The following is an 18,816-nucleotide window of genomic DNA, read 5'->3' on the forward strand; positions in this document are numbered from 1 at the left end:
AGAATGCTTCTGTTTAGTAACGCGTGGTTTATCCCGTTTCCTACGATATCCTCAGAGAGGTCCAAATATCCACTTGCAGTTTCTGCAAAAAGAGTGTTTCAAAACTCAACTATCAAAGAATGGTTCAACACAGTGAGTTGAATACAAACATCACGAAGAAAGTTCTGAGAATGCTTCAGTGTAGTTACGTGCGGTTTATCACTTTTGCAACGAAATCCTCAGAGAGGTCCAAATATCCACTTGCAGTTTCTACAGAAACAGTGTTTCAAGCCTGAACTATCAAAGAATGGTTCAACACAGTGAGTTGAATGCAAGCATCACGAAGAAGGCTCTGAGAATGCTACTGTCTAGTTTTTATAGGCAGTTATTTCCTTTATTACCATGGGCCTCAATGTGGTCGATGTCTCCACTTGTTGATTCTACAAAAAGAGAGTTTCCAAACTGCTCTGTCAAAGAGAATGTTCAACTCTGAGACTTGAATGCAATCATCCCAAAGTAGTTTCTGAGAATGCTTCTATCTAGTTTCTACGGGAAGATATTTCCTTTTCCACCACAGGCCTCAAAGCCCTCCAAATGTCCACTTGCAGATTCTAGAAAAAGAGTGTTGCAAAGCTTCTCTCTCAAAAGGAAAGTTCAACTCTGTGAGTTGAATGCAAACATCACAAAGAAGTTTCTGAGAATGTTTCTGTTTAGCTTTTCTGTGAAGATTATCCCTTTTCCAACGAAATCTTCAAAGCGGTCCAAATATCCACTTGCAGATTCCACAGAAAGAGTGTTTGGAAACTGCTGTTTGAAAAGGAACTTTCAACTCTGTGAGTTGAATGCAATCATCACAGAGAACTTTCTGTGAAAGCTACTGTCTAGATTTTATGTGAAGATATACCAGTTTGGAACGAAGGCCACAGAGTGGTCCAAATATCCACTTGCAGATCCAACAAAAAGATTGTTTCGAAGTTGAACTATCAAAGGAAGATTCAACTCTGGGATTTGATTGCAAACATCACAAAGAAGTTTCTGAGAATGCTTCTGTTTAGTTAGGTGCAGTTATCCCGTTTCCAATGAAATCCTCAGAGAGGTCCAAATATCCACTTGCAGATTCTACAAAAAGTGTGTTTCAAACCTGCTCCATCCAAAGGAATGTTCAGCTCTGTGAGTTAAACTCAATGATCCCCAAGAAGTTTCTGAGAAAGCTTCTGTCTTATTTTTATATGAAGTTATTACCTTTACTACGATAGGCCTCAAAGAGGTCCGAATATCCACTTACAGTTTCTACAAAAAGAGTGTTTCAAACCTGAACTATGAAAGAAAGGTACAAAAATGTGAGTTGAATACAAACATCACGAAGAAAGTTCTGAGAATGCTTCAGTTTAGTTCTGTGCTGTTTATCCCGTTTCCAACGAAATCCTCAGAGAGTTTCAAATATCCACTTGCAGTTTCTACAAAAAGAGTGTTTCAAACCTGAACTATCAAAGAAATGTTCAACACTGTGAATTGAATGCAAACATCACGAAGAAAGCTCTGAGAATGCTTCTGTTTATTAACGTGTGGTTTATCCCGTTTCCTACGAAATCTTCAGTGAGGTCCAAATATCCACTTGCAGTTTCTGCAAAAAGAGTGTTTCAAACCTCAACTATCAAGGAATGGTTCAACACAGTGAGTTGAATACAAACAACCCGAAGAAAGTTCTGAGAATGCTTCAGTTTAGTTACGTGCGGTTTATCCCGTTTGCAACGAAATCCTCAGAGAGGTCCAAATATCCACTTGCAGTTTCTACAGAAACAGTGTTTCAAGCCTGAACTATCAAAGAATGGTTCAACACAGTGAGTTGAATGCAAGCATCACGAAGAAGGCTCTGAGAATGCTACTGTCTAGTTTTTATAGGCAGTTATTTCCTGTATTACCATGGGCCTCAATGTGGTCGATGTCTCCACTTGTCGATTCTACAAAAAGAGAGTTTCCAAACTGCTCTGTCAAAGAGAATGTTCAACTCTGAGACTTGAATGCAATCATCCCAAAGTGGTTTCTGAGAATGCTTCTATCTAGTTTCTACGGGAAGATATTTCCTTTTCCACCACAGGCCTCAAAGCCCTCCAAATGTCCACTTGCAGATTCTAGAAAAAGAGTGTTGCAAAGCTTCTCTCTCAAAAGGAAAGTTCAACTCTGTGAGTTGAATGCAAACATCCCAAAGAAGTTTCTGAGAATGTTTCTGTTTAGCTTTTCTGTGAAGATTATCCCTTTTCCAACGAAATCTTCAAAGCGGTCCAAATATCCACTTGCAGATTCCACAGAAAGAGTGTTTGGAAACTGCTGTTTGAAAAGGAACTTTCAACTCTGTGAGTTGAATGCAATCATCACAGAGAAGTTTCTGTGAAAGCTACTGTCTAGATTTTATGTGAAGATATACGAGTTTGGAATGAAGGCCACAGAGTGGTCCAAATATCCACTTGCAGATCCAACAAAAAGAGTGTTTCGAAGTTGAACTATCAAAGGAAGATTCAACTCTGGGATTTGATTGCAAACATCACAAAGAAGTTTCTGAGAATGCTTCTGTTTAGTTAGGTGCAGTTATCCCGTTTCCAACGAAATCCTCAGAGAGGTCCAAATATCCACTTGCAGATTCTACAAAAAGTGTGTTTCAAACCTGCTCCATCCAAAGGAATGTTCAGCTCTGTGAGTTAAACTCAATGATCCCCAAGAATTTTCTGAGAAAGCTTCTGTCTTGTTTTTATATGAAGTTATTACCTTTACTACGATAGGCCTCAAAAAGGTCTAAATATCCACTTGCAGTTTCTACAAAAAGAGTTTTTCAAACCTGAAATATCAAAGAAAGGTTCAACACTGTGAGCTGATTGCAAACATCAGGAAAAAGGTTCTGAGAATGCTTCTGTTCAGTTAGGTGCGGTTTATCCCGTTTCCAACGAAATCCTCAGAGAGGTCCAAATATCCACTTGCAGTTTCTACAAAAAGAGTGTTTCAAACCTGAACTATCAAAGAAAGGTTCAACACTGTGAGTTGAATGCAAACATCACGAAGAAAGTTCTGAGAATGCTTCTGTTTAGTTACGTGTGGTTTATCCCTTTTCCAACGAAATCCTCAGAGAGGTCCAAATATCCACTGGCAGTTTCTACAAAAAGAGTGTTTCAAACCTCAACTATCAAAGAATGGTTCAACACTGTGAGTTGAATTCAAACATCATGAAGAAAGTTCTGAGAATGCTTCAGTTTAGTTCTGTGCTGTTTATCCCGTTTCCAACGAAATCCTCAGAGAGTTTCAAATATCCACTTGCAGTTTCTACAAAAAGAGTGTTTCAAACCTGAAGTATCAAAGAATGGTTCAACACTGTGAATTGAATGCAAACATCACGAAGAAAGCTCTGAGAATGCTTCTGTTTAGTTACGTGTGGTTTATCCCGTTTCCTACGAAATCTTCAGTGAGGTCCAAATATCCACTTGCAGTTTCTGCAAAAAGAGTGTTTCAAACCTCAACTATCAAAGAATGGTTCAACACAGTGAGTTGAATACAAACATCACGAAGAAATTTCAGAGAATGCTTCAGTTTAGTGACGTGCGGTTTATCCCGTTTCCAACGAAATCCTCAGAGAGGTCCAAATATTCACTTGCAGTTTCTACAGAAACAGTGTTTCAAGCCTGAACTATCAAAGAATGGTTCAACACGGTGAGTTGACTGCAAGCATCACGAAGAAGGCTCTGAGAATGCTACTGTCTAGTTTTTATAGGCAGTTATTTCCTTTATTACCATGGGCCTCAATGCGGTCGATGTCTCCACTTGCAGATTCTACAAAAAGAGAGTTTCCAAACTGCTCTGTCAAAGAGAATGTTCAACTCTGCGAGTTGAATGCAATCATCGCGAAGTAGTTTCTGAGAATGCTTCTATCTAGTTTCTACGGGAAGATATTTCCTTTTCCACCACAGGCCTCAAAGCCCTCCAAATGTCCACTTGCAGATTCTAGAAAAAGAGTGTTGCAAAGCTTCTCTCTCAAAAGGAAAGTTCAACTCTGTGAGTTGAATGCAAACATCACAAAGAAGTTTCTGAGAATGTTTCTGTTTAGCTTTTCTGTGAAGATTATCCCTTTTCCAACGAAATCTTCAAAGCGGCCCAAATATCCACTTGCAGATTCCACAGAAAGAGTGTTTGGAAACTGCTGTTTGAAAAGGAACTTTCAACTCTGTGAGTTGAATGCAATCATCACAGAGAAGTTTCTGTGAAAGCTACTGTCCAGATTTTATGTGAAGATATACCAGTTTGGAACGAAGGCCACAGAGTGGTCCAAATATCCACTTGCAGATCCAACAAAAAGATTGTTTCGAAGTTGAACTATCAAAGGAAGATTCAACTCTGGGATTTGATTGCAAACATCACAAAGAAGTTTCTGAGAATGCTTCTGTTTAGTTAGGTGCAGTTATCCCGTTTCCAATGAAATCCTCAGAGAGGTCCAAATATCCACTTGCAGATTCTACAAAAAGTGTGTTTCAAACCTGCTCCATCCAAAGGAATGTTCAGCTCTGTGAGTTAAACTCAATGATCCCCAAGAAGTTTCTGAGAAAGCTTCTGTCTTATTTTTATATGAAGTTATTACCTTTACTACGATAGGCCTCAAAGAGGTCCAAATATCCACTTACAGTTTCTACAAAAAGAGTGTTTCAAACCTGAACTATGAAAGAAAGGTACAACAATGTGAGTTGAATTCAAACATCACGAAGAAAGTTCTGAGAATGCTTCAGTTTAGTTCTGTGCTGTTTATCCCGTATACAACGATATCCTCAGAGAGTTTCAAATATCCACTTGCAGTTTCTACAAAAAGAGTGTTTCAAACCTGAACTATGAAAGAAAGGTACAACAATGTGAGTTGAATTCAAACATCACGAAGAAAGTTCTGAGAATGCTTCAGTTTAGTTCGGTGCTGTTTATCCCGTTTACAACGATATCCTCAGAGAGTTTCAAATATCCACTTGCAGTTTCTACAAAAAGAGTGTTTCAAACTTGAACTATAAAAGAAAGGTTCAATACTGTGAATTGAATGCAAACATCACGAAGAAAGCTCTGAGAATGCTTCTGTTTAGTTACGTGTGGTTTATCCCGTTTCCTACGAAATCCTCAGAGAGGTCCAAATATCCACTTGCAGTTTCTACAAAAAGAGTGTTTCAAACCTCAACTATCAAAGAATGGTTCAACACAGTGAGTTGAATACAAACATCACGAAGAGAGTTCTGAGAATGCTTCAGTTTAGTTACGTGCGGTTTATCCCGTTTCCAACGAAATCCTCAGAGAGGTCCAAATATCCACTTGCAGTTTCTACAGAAACAGTGTTTCAAGCCTGAACTATCAAAGAATGGTTCAACACAGTGAGTTGAATGCAAGCATCACGAAGAAGGCTCTGAGAATGCTACTGTCTAGTTTTTATAGGCAGTTATTTCCTTTATTACCATGGGCCTCAATGTGGTCGATGTCTCCACTTGTCGATTCTACAAAAAGAGAGTTTCCAAACTGCTCTGTCAAAGAGAATGTTCAACTCTGAGACTTGAATGCAATCATCCCAAAGTAGTTTCTGAGAATGCTTCTATCTAGTTTCTACGGGAAGACATTTCCTTTTCCACCACAGGCCTCAAAGCCCTCCAAATGTCCACTTGCAGATTCTAGAAAAAGAGTGTTGCAAAGCTTCTCTCTCAAAAGGAAAGTTCAACTCTGTGAGTTGAATGCAAACATCACAAAGAAGTTTCTGAGAATGTTTCTGTTTAGCTTTTCTGTGAAGATTATCCCGTTTCCAACGAAATCTTCAAAGCGGTCCAAATATCCACTTGCAGATTCCACAGAAAGAGTGTTTGGAAACTGCTGTTTGAAAAGGAACTTTCAACTCTGTGAGTTGAATGCAATCATCACAGAGAAGTTTCTGTGAAAGCTACTGTCTAGATTTTATGTGAAGATATACCAGTTTTGAACGAAGGCCACAGAGTGGTCCAAATATCCACTTGCAGATCCAACAAAAAGAGTGTTTCGAAGTTGAACTATCAAAGGAAGATTCAACTCTGGGATTTGATTGCAAACATCACAAAGAAGTTTCTGAGAATGCTTCTGTTTAGTTAGGTGCAGTTATCCCGTTTCCAACGAAATCCTCAGAGAGGTCCAAATATCCACTTGCAGATTCTACAAAAAGTGTGTTTCAAACCTGCTCCATCCAAAGGAATGTTCAGCTCTGTGAGTTAAACTCAATGATCCCCAAGAATTTTCTGAGAAAGCTTCTGTCTTGTTTTTATATGAAGTTATTACCTTTACTACGATAGGCCTCAAAAAGGTCTAAATATCCACTTGCAGTTTCTACAAAAAGAGTTTTTCAAACCTGAAATATCAAAGAAAGGTTCAACACTGTGAGCTGATTGCAAACATCAGGAAGAAGGTTCTGAGAATGCTTCTGTTCAGTTAGGTGCGGTTTATCCCGTTTCCAACGAAATCCTCAGAGAGGTCCAAATATCCACTTGCAGTTTCTACAAAAAGAGTGTTTCAAACCTGAACTATCAAAGAAAGGTTCAACACTGTGAGTTGAATGCAAACATCACGAAGAAAGTTCTGAGAATGCTTCTGTTTAGTTACGTGTGGTTTATCCCTTTTCCAACGAAATCCTCAGAGAGGGCCAAATATCCACTGGCAGTTTCTACAAAAAGAGTGTTTCAAACCTCAACTATCAAAGAATGGTTCAGCACTGTGAGTTGAATTCAAACATCATGAAGAAAGTTCTGAGAATGCTTCAGTTTAGTTCTGTGCTGTTTATCCCGTTTCCAACGAAATCCTCAGAGAGTTTCAAATATCCACTAGCAGTTTCTACAAAAAGAGTGTTTCAAACCTGAAGTATCAAAGAATGGTTCAACACTGTGAATTGAATGCAAACATCACGAAGAAAGCTCTGAGAATGCTTCTGTTTAGTTACGTGTGGTTTATCCCGTTCCCTACGAAATCCTCAGAGAGGTCCAAATATCCACTTGCAGATTCTAAAAAAGAGTGTTTCAAACCTCAACTATCAAAAAATGGTTCAACACTGTGAGTTGAATACAAACATCACGAAGAAAGTTCTGAGAATGCTTCAGTTTAGTTCTGTGCGGTTTATCCCGTTTCCAACGAAATCCTCAGAGAGTTTCAAATATCCACTTGCAGTTTCTACAAAAAGAGTGTTTCAAACCTGAACTATCAAAGAAAGGTTCAACACTGTGAATTGAATGCAAACATCACGAAGAAAGCTCTGAGAATGCTTCTGTTTATTTACGTGTGGTTTATCCCGTTTCCTACGAAATCTTCAGTGAGGTCCAAATATCCACTTGCAGTTTCTGCAAAAAGAGTGTTTCAAACCTCAACTATCAAAGAATGGTTCAACACAGTGAGTTGAATACAAACATCACGAAGAAATTTCTGAGAATGCTTCAGTTTAGTGACGTGCGGTTTATCCCGTTTCCAACGAAATCCTCAGAGAGGTCCAAATATCCACTTGCAGTTTCTACAGAAACAGTGTTTCAAGCCTGAACTATCAAAGAATGGTTCAACACGGTGAGTTGACTGCAAGCATCACGAAGAAGGCTCTGAGAATGCTACTGTCTAGTTTTTATAGGCAGTTATTTCCTTTATTACCATGGGCCTCAATGCGGTCGATGTCTCCACTTGCTGATTCTACAAAAAGAGAGTTTCCAAACTGCTCTGTCGAAGAGAATGTTCAACTCTGAGACTTGAATGCAATCATCCCGAAGTAGTTTCTGAGAATGCTTCTATCTAGTTTCTACGGGAAGATATTTCCTTTTCCACCACAGGCCTCAAAGCCCTCCAAATGTCCACTTGCAGATTCTAGAAAAAGAGTGTTGCAAAGCTTCTCTCTCAAAAGGAAAGTTCAACTCTGTGAGTTGAATGCAAACATCACAAAGAAGTTTCTGAGAATGTTTCTGTTTAGCTTTTCTGTGAAGATTATCCCTTTTCCAACGAAATCTTCAAAGCGGTCCAAATATCCACTTGCAGATTCCACAGAAAGAGTGTTTGGAAACTGCTGTTTGAAAAGGAACTTTCAACTCTGTGAGTTGAATGCAATCATCACAGAGAAGTTTCTGTGAAAGCTACTGTCTAGATTTTATGTGAAGATATACCAGTTTTGAACGAAGGCCACAGAGTGGTCCAAATATCCACTTGCAGATCCAACAAAAAGAGTGTTTCGAAGTTGAACTATCAAAGGAAGATTCAACTCTGGGATTTGATTGCAAACATCACAAAGAAGTTTCTGAGAATGCTTCTGTTTAGTTAGGTGCAGTTATCCCGTTTCCAACGAAATCCTCAGAGAGGTCCAAATATCCACTTGCAGATTCTACAAAAAGTGTGTTTCAAACCTGCTCCATCCAAAGGAATGTTCAGCTCTGTGAGTTAAACTCAATGATCCCCAAGAATTTTCTGAGAAAGCTTCTGTCTTGTTTTTATATGAAGTTATTACCTTTACTACGATAGGCCTCAAAAAGGTCTAAATATCCACTTGCAGTTTCTACAAAAAGAGTTTTTCAAACCTGAAATATCAAAGAAAGGTTCAACACTGTGAGCTGATTGCAAACATCAGGAAGAAGGTTCTGAGAATTCTTCTGTTCAGTTAGGTGCAGTTTATCCCGTTTCCAACGAAATCCTCAGAGAGGTCCAAATACCCACTTGCAGTTTCTACAAAAAGAGTGTTTCAAACCTGAACTATCAAAGAAAGGTTCAACACTGTGAGTTGAATGCAAACATCACGAAGAAAGTTCTGAGAATGCTTCTGTTTAGTTACGTGTGGTTTATCCCTTTTCCAACGAAATCCTCAGAGAGGTCCAAATATCCACTGGCAGTTTATACAAAAAGAGTGTTTCAAACCTCAACTATCAAAGAATGGTTCAACACTGTGAGTTGAATTCAAACATCATGAAGAAAGTTCTGAGAATGCTTCAGTTTAGTTCTGTGCTGTTTATCCCGTTTCCAACGAAATCCTCCGAGAGTTTCAAATATCCACTTGCAGTTTCTACAAAAAGAGTGTTTCAAACCTGAAGTATCAAAGAATGGTTCAACACTGTGAATTGAATGCAAACATCACGAAGAAAGCTCTGAGAATGCTTCTGTTTAGTTACGTGTGGTTTATCCCGTTTCCTACGAAATCCTCAGAGAGGTCCAAATATCCACTTGAAGTTTCTACAAAAAGAGTGTTTCAAACCTCAACTATCAAAAAATGGTTCAACACTGTGAGTTGAATACAAACATCCCGAAGAAAGTTCTGAGAATGCTTCAGTTTAGTTCTGTGCTGTTTATCCCGTTTCCAACGAAATCCTCAGAGAGTTTCAAATATCCACTTGCAGTTTCTACAAAAAGAGTGTTTCAAACCTGAACTATCAAAGAATGGTTCAACACTGTGAATTCAATGCAAACATCACGAAGAAAGCACTGAGAATGCTTCTGTTTAGTAACGCGTGGTTTATCCCGTTTCCTACGATATCCTCAGAGAGGTCCAAATATCCACTTGCAGTTTCTGCAAAAAGAGTGTTTCAAAACTCAACTATCAAAGAATGGTTCAACACAGTGAGTTGAATACAAACATCACGAAGAAAGTTCTGAGAATGCTTCAGTGTAGTTACGTGCGGTTTATCACGTTTGCAACGAAATCCTCAGAGAGGTCCAAATATCCACTTGCAGTTTCTACAGAAACAGTGTTTCAAGCCTGAACTATCAAAGAATGGTTCAACACAGTGAGTTGAATGCAAGCATCACGAAGAAGGCTCTGAGAATGCTACTGTCTAGTTTTTATAGGCAGTTATTTCCTTTATTACCATGGGCCTCAATGTGGTCGATGTCTCCACTTGTTGATTCTACAAAAAGAGAGTTTCCAAACTGCTCTGTCAAAGAGAATGTTCAACTCTGAGACTTGAATGCAATCATCCCAAAGTAGTTTCTGAGAATGCTTCTATCTAGTTTCTACGGGAAGATATTTCCTTTTCCACCACAGGCCTCAAAGCCCTCCAAATGTCCACTTGCAGATTCTAGAAAAAGAGTGTTGCAAAGCTTCTCTCTCAAAAGGAAAGTTCAACTCTGTGAGTTGAATGCAAACATCACAAAGAAGTTTCTGAGAATGTTTCTGTTTAGCTTTTCTGTGAAGATTATCCCTTTTCCAACGAAATCTTCAAAGCGGTCCAAATATCCACTTGCAGATTCCACAGAAAGAGTGTTTGGAAACTGCTGTTTGAAAAGGAACTTTCAACTCTGTGAGTTGAATGCAATCATCACAGAGAACTTTCTGTGAAAGCTACTGTCTAGATTTTATGTGAAGATATACCAGTTTGGAACGAAGGCCACAGAGTGGTCCAAATATCCACTTGCAGATCCAACAAAAAGATTGTTTCGAAGTTGAACTATCAAAGGAAGATTCAACTCTGGGATTTGATTGCAAACATCACAAAGAAGTTTCTGAGAATGCTTCTGTTTAGTTAGGTGCAGTTATCCCGTTTCCAATGAAATCCTCAGAGAGGTCCAAATATCCACTTGCAGATTCTACAAAAAGTGTGTTTCAAACCTGCTCCATCCAAAGGAATGTTCAGCTCTGTGAGTTAAACTCAATGATCCCCAAGAAGTTTCTGAGAAAGCTTCTGTCTTATTTTTATATGAAGTTATTACCTTTACTACGATAGGCCTCAAAGAGGTCCAAATATCCACTTACAGTTTCTACAAAAAGAGTGTTTCAAACCTGAACTATGAAAGAAAGGTACAAAAATGTGAGTTGAATACAAACATCACGAAGAAAGTTCTGAGAATGCTTCAGTTTAGTTCTGTGCTGTTTATCCCGTTTCCAACGAAATCCTCAGAGAGTTTCAAATATCCACTTGCAGTTTCTACAAAAAGAGTGTTTCAAACCTGAACTATCAAAGAAATGTTCAACACTGTGAATTGAATGCAAACATCACGAAGAAAGCTCTGAGAATGCTTCTGTTTATTAACGTGTGGTTTATCCCGTTTCCTACGAAATCTTCAGTGAGGTCCAAATATCCACTTGCAGTTTCTGCAAAAAGAGTGTTTCAAACCTCAACTATCAAGGAATGGTTCAACACAGTGAGTTGAATACAAACAACCCGAAGAAAGTTCTGAGAATGCTTCAGTTTAGTTACGTGCGGTTTATCCCGTTTGCAACGAAATCCTCAGAGAGGTCCAAATATCCACTTGCAGTTTCTACAGAAACAGTGTTTCAAGCCTGAACTATCAAAGAATGGTTCAACACAGTGAGTTGAATGCAAGCATCACGAAGAAGGCTCTGAGAATGCTACTGTCTAGTTTTTATAGGCAGTTATTTCCTGTATTACCATGGGCCTCAATGTGGTCGATGTCTCCACTTGTCGATTCTACAAAAAGAGAGTTTCCAAACTGCTCTGTCAAAGAGAATGTTCAACTCTGAGACTTGAATGCAATCATCCCAAAGTGGTTTCTGAGAATGCTTCTATCTAGTTTCTACGGGAAGATATTTCCTTTTCCACCACAGGCCTCAAAGCCCTCCAAATGTCCACTTGCAGATTCTAGAAAAAGAGTGTTGCAAAGCTTCTCTCTCAAAAGGAAAGTTCAACTCTGTGAGTTGAATGCAAACATCCCAAAGAAGTTTCTGAGAATGTTTCTGTTTAGCTTTTCTGTGAAGATTATCCCTTTTCCAACGAAATCTTCAAAGCGGTCCAAATATCCACTTGCAGATTCCACAGAAAGAGTGTTTGGAAACTGCTGTTTGAAAAGGAACTTTCAACTCTGTGAGTTGAATGCAATCATCACAGAGAAGTTTCTGTGAAAGCTACTGTCTAGATTTTATGTGAAGATATACGAGTTTGGAACGAAGGCCACAGAGTGGTCCAAATATCCACTTGCAGATCCAACAAAAAGAGTGTTTCGAAGTTGAACTATCAAAGGAAGATTCAACTCTGGGATTTGATTGCAAACATCACAAAGAAGTTTCTGAGAATGCTTCTGTTTAGTTAGGTGCAGTTATCCCGTTTCCAACGAAATCCTCAGAGAGGTCCAAATATCCACTTGCAGATTCTACAAAAAGTGTGTTTCAAACCTGCTCCATCCAAAGGAATGTTCAGCTCTGTGAGTTAAACTCAATGATCCCCAAGAATTTTCTGAGAAAGCTTCTGTCTTGTTTTTATATGAAGTTATTACCTTTACTACGATAGGCCTCAAAAAGGTCTAAATATCCACTTGCAGTTTCTACAAAAAGAGTTTTTCAAACCTGAAATATCAAAGAAAGGTTCAACACTGTGAGCTGATTGCAAACATCAGGAAGAAGGTTCTGAGAATGCTTCTGTTCAGTTAGGTGCGGTTTATCCCGTTTCCAACGAAATCCTCAGAGAGGTCCAAATATCCACTTGCAGTTTCTACAAAAAGAGTGTTTCAAACCTGAACTATCAAAGAAAGGTTCAACACTGTGAGTTGAATGCAAACATCACGAAGAAAGTTCTGAGAATGCTTCTGTTTAGTTCCGTGTGGTTTATCCCTTTTCCAACGAAATCCTCAGAGAGGGCCAAATATCCACTGGCAGTTTCTACAAAAAGAGTGTTTCAAACCTCAACTATCAAAGAATGGTTCAACACTGTGAGTTGAATTCAAACATCATGAAGAAAGTTCTGAGAATGCTTCAGTTTAGTTCTGTGCTGTTTATCCCGTTTCCAACGAAATCCTCAGAGAGTTTCAAATATCCACTTGCAGTTTCTACAAAAAGAGTGTTTCAAACCTGAAGTATCAAAGAATGGTTCAACACTGTGAATTGAATGCAAACATCACGAAGAAAGCTCTGAGAATGCTTCTGTTTAGTTACGTGTGGTTTATCCCGTTTCCTACGAAATCTTCAGTGAGGTCCAAATATCCACTTGCAGTTTCTGCAAAAAGAGTGTTTCAAACCTCAACTATCAAAGAATGGTTCAACACAGTGAGTTGAATACAAACATCACGAAGAAATTTCAGAGAATGCTTCAGTTTAGTGACGTGCGGTTTATCCCGTTTCCAACGAAATCCTCAGAGAGGTCCAAATATTCACTTGCAGTTTCTACAGAAACAGTGTTTCAAGCCTGAACTATCAAAGAATGGTTCAACACGGTGAGTTGACTGCAAGCATCACGAAGAAGGCTCTGAGAATGCTACTGTCTAGTTTTTATAGGCAGTTATTTCCTTTATTACCATGGGCCTCAATGCGGTCGATGTCTCCACTTGCAGATTCTACAAAAAGAGAGTTTCCAAACTGCTCTGTCAAAGAGAATGTTCAACTCTGCGAGTTGAATGCAATCATCGCGAAGTAGTTTCTGAGAATGCTTCTATCTAGTTTCTACGGGAAGATATTTCCTTTTCCACCACAGGCCTCAAAGCCCTCCAAATGTCCACTTGCAGATTCTAGAAAAAGAGTGTTGCAAAGCTTCTCTCTCAAAAGGAAAGTTCAACTCTGTGAGTTGAATGCAAACATCACAAAGAAGTTTCTGAGAATGTTTCTGTTTAGCTTTTCTGTGAAGATTATCCCTTTTCCAACGAAATCTTCAAAGCGGCCCAAATATCCACTTGCAGATTCCACAGAAAGAGTGTTTGGAAACTGCTGTTTGAAAAGGAACTTTCAACTCTGTGAGTTGAATGCAATCATCACAGAGAAGTTTCTGTGAAAGCTACTGTCTAGATTTTATGTGAAGATATACCAGTTTGGAACGAAGGCCACAGAGTGGTCCAAATATCCACTTGCAGATCCAACAAAAAGATTGTTTCGAAGTTGAACTATCAAAGGAAGATTCAACTCTGGGATTTGATTGCAAACATCACAAAGAAGTTTCTGAGAATGCTTCTGTTTAGTTAGGTGCAGTTATCCCGTTTCCAATGAAATCCTCAGAGAGGTCCAAATATCCACTTGCAGATTCTACAAAAAGTGTGTTTCAAACCTGCTCCATCCAAAGGAATGTTCAGCTCTGTGAGTTAAACTCAATGATCCCCAAGAAGTTTCTGAGAAAGCTTCTGTCTTATTTTTATATGAAGTTATTACCTTTACTACGATAGGCCTCAAAGAGGTCCAAATATCCACTTACAGTTTCTACAAAAAGAGTGTTTCAAACCTGAACTATGAAAGAAAGGTACAACAATGTGAGTTGAATACAAACATCACGAAGAAAGTTCTGAGAATGCTTCAGTTTAGTTCTGTGCTGTTTATCCCGTTTCCAACGAAATCCTCAGAGAGTTTCAAATATCCACTTGCAGTTTCTACAAAAAGAGTGTTTCAAACCTGAACTATCAAAGAAATGTTCAACACTGTGAATTGAATGCAAACATCACGAAGAAAGCTCTGAGAATGCTTCTGTTTATTAACGTGTGGTTTATCCCGTTTCCTACGAAATCTTCAGTGAGGTCCAAATATCCACTTGCAGTTTCTGCAAAAAGAGTGTTTCAAACCTCAACTATCAAGGAATGGTTCAACACAGTGAGTTGAATACAAACAACCCGAAGAAAGTTCTGAGAATGCTTCAGTTTAGTTACGTGCGGTTTATCCCGTTTGCAACGAAATCCTCAGAGAGGTCCAAATATCCACTTGCAGTTTCTACAGAAACAGTGTTTCAAGCCTGAACTATCAAAGAATGGTTCAACACAGTGAGTTGAATGCAAGCATCACGAAGAAGGCTCTGAGAATGCTACTGTCTAGTTTTTATAGGCAGTTATTTCCTGTATTACCATGGGCCTCAATGTGGTCGATGTCTCCACTTGTCGATTCTACAAAAAGAGAGTTTCCAAACTGCTCTGTCAAAGAGAATGTTCAACTCTGAGACTTGAATGCAATCATCCCAAAGTGGTTTCTGAGAATGCTTCTATCTAGTTTCTACGGGAAGATATTTCCTTTTCCACCACAGGCCTCAAAGCCCTCCAAATGTCCACTTGCAGATTCTAGAAAAAGAGTGTTGCAAAGCTTCTCTCTCAAAAGGAAAGTTCAACTCTGTGAGTTGAATGCAAACATCCCAAAGAAGTTTCTGAGAATGTTTCTGTTTAGCTTTTCTGTGAAGATTATCCCTTTTCCAACGAAATCTTCAAAGCGGTCCAAATATCCACTTGCAGATTCCACAGAAAGAGTGTTTGGAAACTGCTGTTTGAAAAGGAACTTTCAACTCTGTGAGTTGAATGCAATCATCACAGAGAAGTTTCTGTGAAAGCTACTGTCTAGATTTTATGTGAAGATATACGAGTTTGGAACGAAGGCCACAGAGTGGTCCAAATATCCACTTGCAGATCCAACAAAAAGAGTGTTTCGAAGTTGAACTATCAAAGGAAGATTCAACTCTGGGATTTGATTGCAAACATCACAAAGAAGTTTCTGAGAATGCTTCTGTTTAGTTAGGTGCAGTTATCCCGTTTCCAACGAAATCCTCAGAGAGGTCCAAATATCCACTTGCAGATTCTACAAAAAGTGTGTTTCAAACCTGCTCCATCCAAAGGAATGTTCAGCTCTGTGAGTTAAACTCAATGATCCCCAAGAATTTTCTGAGAAAGCTTCTGTCTTGTTTTTATATGAAGTTATTACCTTTACTACGATAGGCCTCAAAAAGGTCTAAATATCCACTTGCAGTTTCTACAAAAAGAGTTTTTCAAACCTGAAATATCAAAGAAAGGTTCAACACTGTGAGCTGATTGCAAACATCAGGAAGAAGGTTCTGAGAATGCTTCTGTTCAGTTAGGTGCGGTTTATCCCGTTTCCAACGAAATCCTCAGAGAGGTCCAAATATCCACTTGCAGTTTCTACAAAAAGAGTGTTTCAAACCTGAACTATCAAAGAAAGGTTCAACACTGTGAGTTGAATGCAAACATCACGAAGAAAGTTCTGAGAATGCTTCTGTTTAGTTACGTGTGGTTTATCCCTTTTCCAACGAAATCCTCAGAGAGGGCCAAATATCCACTGGCAGTTTCTACAAAAAGAGTGTTTCAAACCTCAACTATCAAAGAATGGTTCAACACTGTGAGTTGAATTCAAACATCATGAAGAAAGTTCTGAGAATGCTTCAGTTTAGTTCTGTGCTGTTTATCCCGTTTCCAACGAAATCCTCAGAGAGTTTCAAATATCCACTTGCAGTTTCTACAAAAAGAGTGTTTCAAACCTGAAGTATCAAAGAATGGTTCAACACTGTGAATTGAATGCAAACATCACGAAGAAAGCTCTGAGAATGCTTCTGTTTAGTTACGTGTGGTTTATCCCGTTTCCTACGAAATCTTCAGTGAGGTCCAAATATCCACTTGCAGTTTCTGCAAAAAGAGTGTTTCAAACCTCAACTATCAAAGAATGGTTCAACACAGTGAGTTGAATACAAACATCACGAAGAAATTTCAGAGAATGCTTCAGTTTAGTGACGTGCGGTTTATCCCGTTTCCAACGAAATCCTCAGAGAGGTCCAAATATTCACTTGCAGTTTCTACAGAAACAGTGTTTCAAGCCTGAACTATCAAAGAATGGTTCAACACGGTGAGTTGACTGCAAGCATCACGAAGAAGGCTCTGAGAATGCTACTGTCTAGTTTTTATAGGCAGTTATTTCCTTTATTACCATGGGCCTCAATGCGGTCGATGTCTCCACTTGCAGATTCTACAAAAAGAGAGTTTCCAAACTGCTCTGTCAAAGAGAATGTTCAACTCTGCGAGTTGAATGCAATCATCGCGAAGTAGTTTCTGAGAATGCTTCTATCTAGTTTCTACGGGAAGATATTTCCTTTTCCACCACAGGCCTCAAAGCCCTCCAAATGTCCACTTGCAGATTCTAGAAAAAGAGTGTTGCAAAGCTTCTCTCTCAAAAGGAAAGTTCAACTCTGTGAGTTGAATGCAAACATCACAAAGAAGTTTCTGAGAATGTTTCTGTTTAGCTTTTCTGTGAAGATTATCCCTTTTCCAACGAAATCTTCAAAGCGGCCCAAATATCCACTTGCAGATTCCACAGAAAGAGTGTTTGGAAACTGCTGTTTGAAAAGGAACTTTCAACTCTGTGAGTTGAATGCAATCATCACAGAGAAGTTTCTGTGAAAGCTACTGTCCAGATTTTATGTGAAGATATACCAGTTTGGAACGAAGGCCACAGAGTGGTCCAAATATCCACTTGCAGATCCAACAAAAAGATTGTTTCGAAGTTGAACTATCAAAGGAAGATTCAACTCTGGGATTTGATTGCAAACATCACAAAGAAGTTTCTGAGAATGCTTCTGTTTAGTTAGGTGCAGTTATCCCGTTTCCAATGAAATCCTCAGAGAGGTCCAAATATCCACTTGCAGATTCTACAAAAAGTGTGTTTCAAACCTGCTCCATCCAAAGGAATGTTCAGCTCTGTGAGTTAAACTCAATGATCCCCAAGAAGTTTCTGAGAAAGCTTCTGTCTTATTTTTATATGAAGTTATTACCTTTACTACGATAGGCCTCAAAGAGGTCCAAATATCCACTTACAGTTTCTACAAAAAGAGTGTTTCAAACCTGAACTATGAAAGAAAGGTACAACAATGTGAGTTGAATTCAAACATCACGAAGAAAGTTCTGAGAATGCTTCAGTTTAGTTCTGTGCTGTTTATCCCGTATACAACGATATCCTCAGAGAGTTTCAAATATCCACTTGCAGTTTCTACAAAAAGAGTGTTTCAAACCTGAACTATGAAAGAAAGGTACAACAATGTGAGTTGAATTCAAACATCACGAAGAAAGTTCTGAGAATGCTTCAGTTTAGTTCGGTGCTGTTTATCCCGTTTACAACGATATCCTCAGAGAGTTTCAAATATCCACTTGCAGTTTCTACAAAAAGAGTGTTTCAAACTTGAACTATAAAAGAAAGGTTCAATACTGTGAATTGAATGCAAACATCACGAAGAAAGCTCTGAGAATGCTTCTGTTTAGTTACGTGTGGTTTATCCCGTTTCCTACGAAATCCTCAGAGAGGTCCAAATATCCACTTGCAGTTTCTACAAAAAGAGTGTTTCAAACCTCAACTATCAAAGAATGGTTCAACACAGTGAGTTGAATACAAACATCACGAAGAGAGTTCTGAGAATGCTTCAGTTTAGTTACGTGCGGTTTATCCCGTTTCCAACGAAATCCTCAGAGAGGTCCAAATATCCACTTGCAGTTTCTACAGAAACAGTGTTTCAAGCCTGAACTATCAAAGAATGGTTCAACACAGTGAGTTGAATGCAAGCATCACGAAGAAGGCTCTGAGAATGCTACTGTCTAGTTTTTATAGGCAGTTATTTCCTTTATTACCATGGGCCTCAATGTGGTCGATGTCTCCACTTGTCGATTCTACAAAAAGAGAGTTTCCAAACTGCTCTGTCAAAGAGAATGTTCAACTCTGAGACTTGAATGCAATCATCCCAAAGTAGTTTCTGAGAATGCTTCTATCTAGTTTCTACGGGAAGACATTTCCTTTTCCACCACAGGCCTCAAAGCCCTCCAAATGTCCACTTGCAGATTCTAGAAAAAGAGTGTTGCAAAGCTTCTCTCTCAAAAGGAAAGTTCAACTCTGTGAGTTGAATGCAAACATCACAAAGAAGTTTCTGAGAATGTTTCTGTTTAGCTTTTCTGTGAAGATTATCCCGTTTCCAACGAAATCTTCAAAGCGGTCCAAATATCCACTTGCAGATTCCACAGAAAGAGTGTTTGGAAACTGCTGTTTGAAAAGGAACTTTCAACTCTGTGAGTTGAATGCAATCATCACAGAGAAGTTTCTGTGAAAGCTACTGTCTAGATTTTATGTGAAGATATACCAGTTTTGAACGAAGGCCACAGAGTGGTCCAAATATCCACTTGCAGATCCAA

This window comes from Pan troglodytes, chromosome 19 (assembly GCF_028858775.2).
Source record: "Pan troglodytes isolate AG18354 chromosome 19, NHGRI_mPanTro3-v2.0_pri, whole genome shotgun sequence".
Taxonomy (NCBI): Eukaryota; Metazoa; Chordata; class Mammalia; order Primates; family Hominidae; genus Pan; species Pan troglodytes.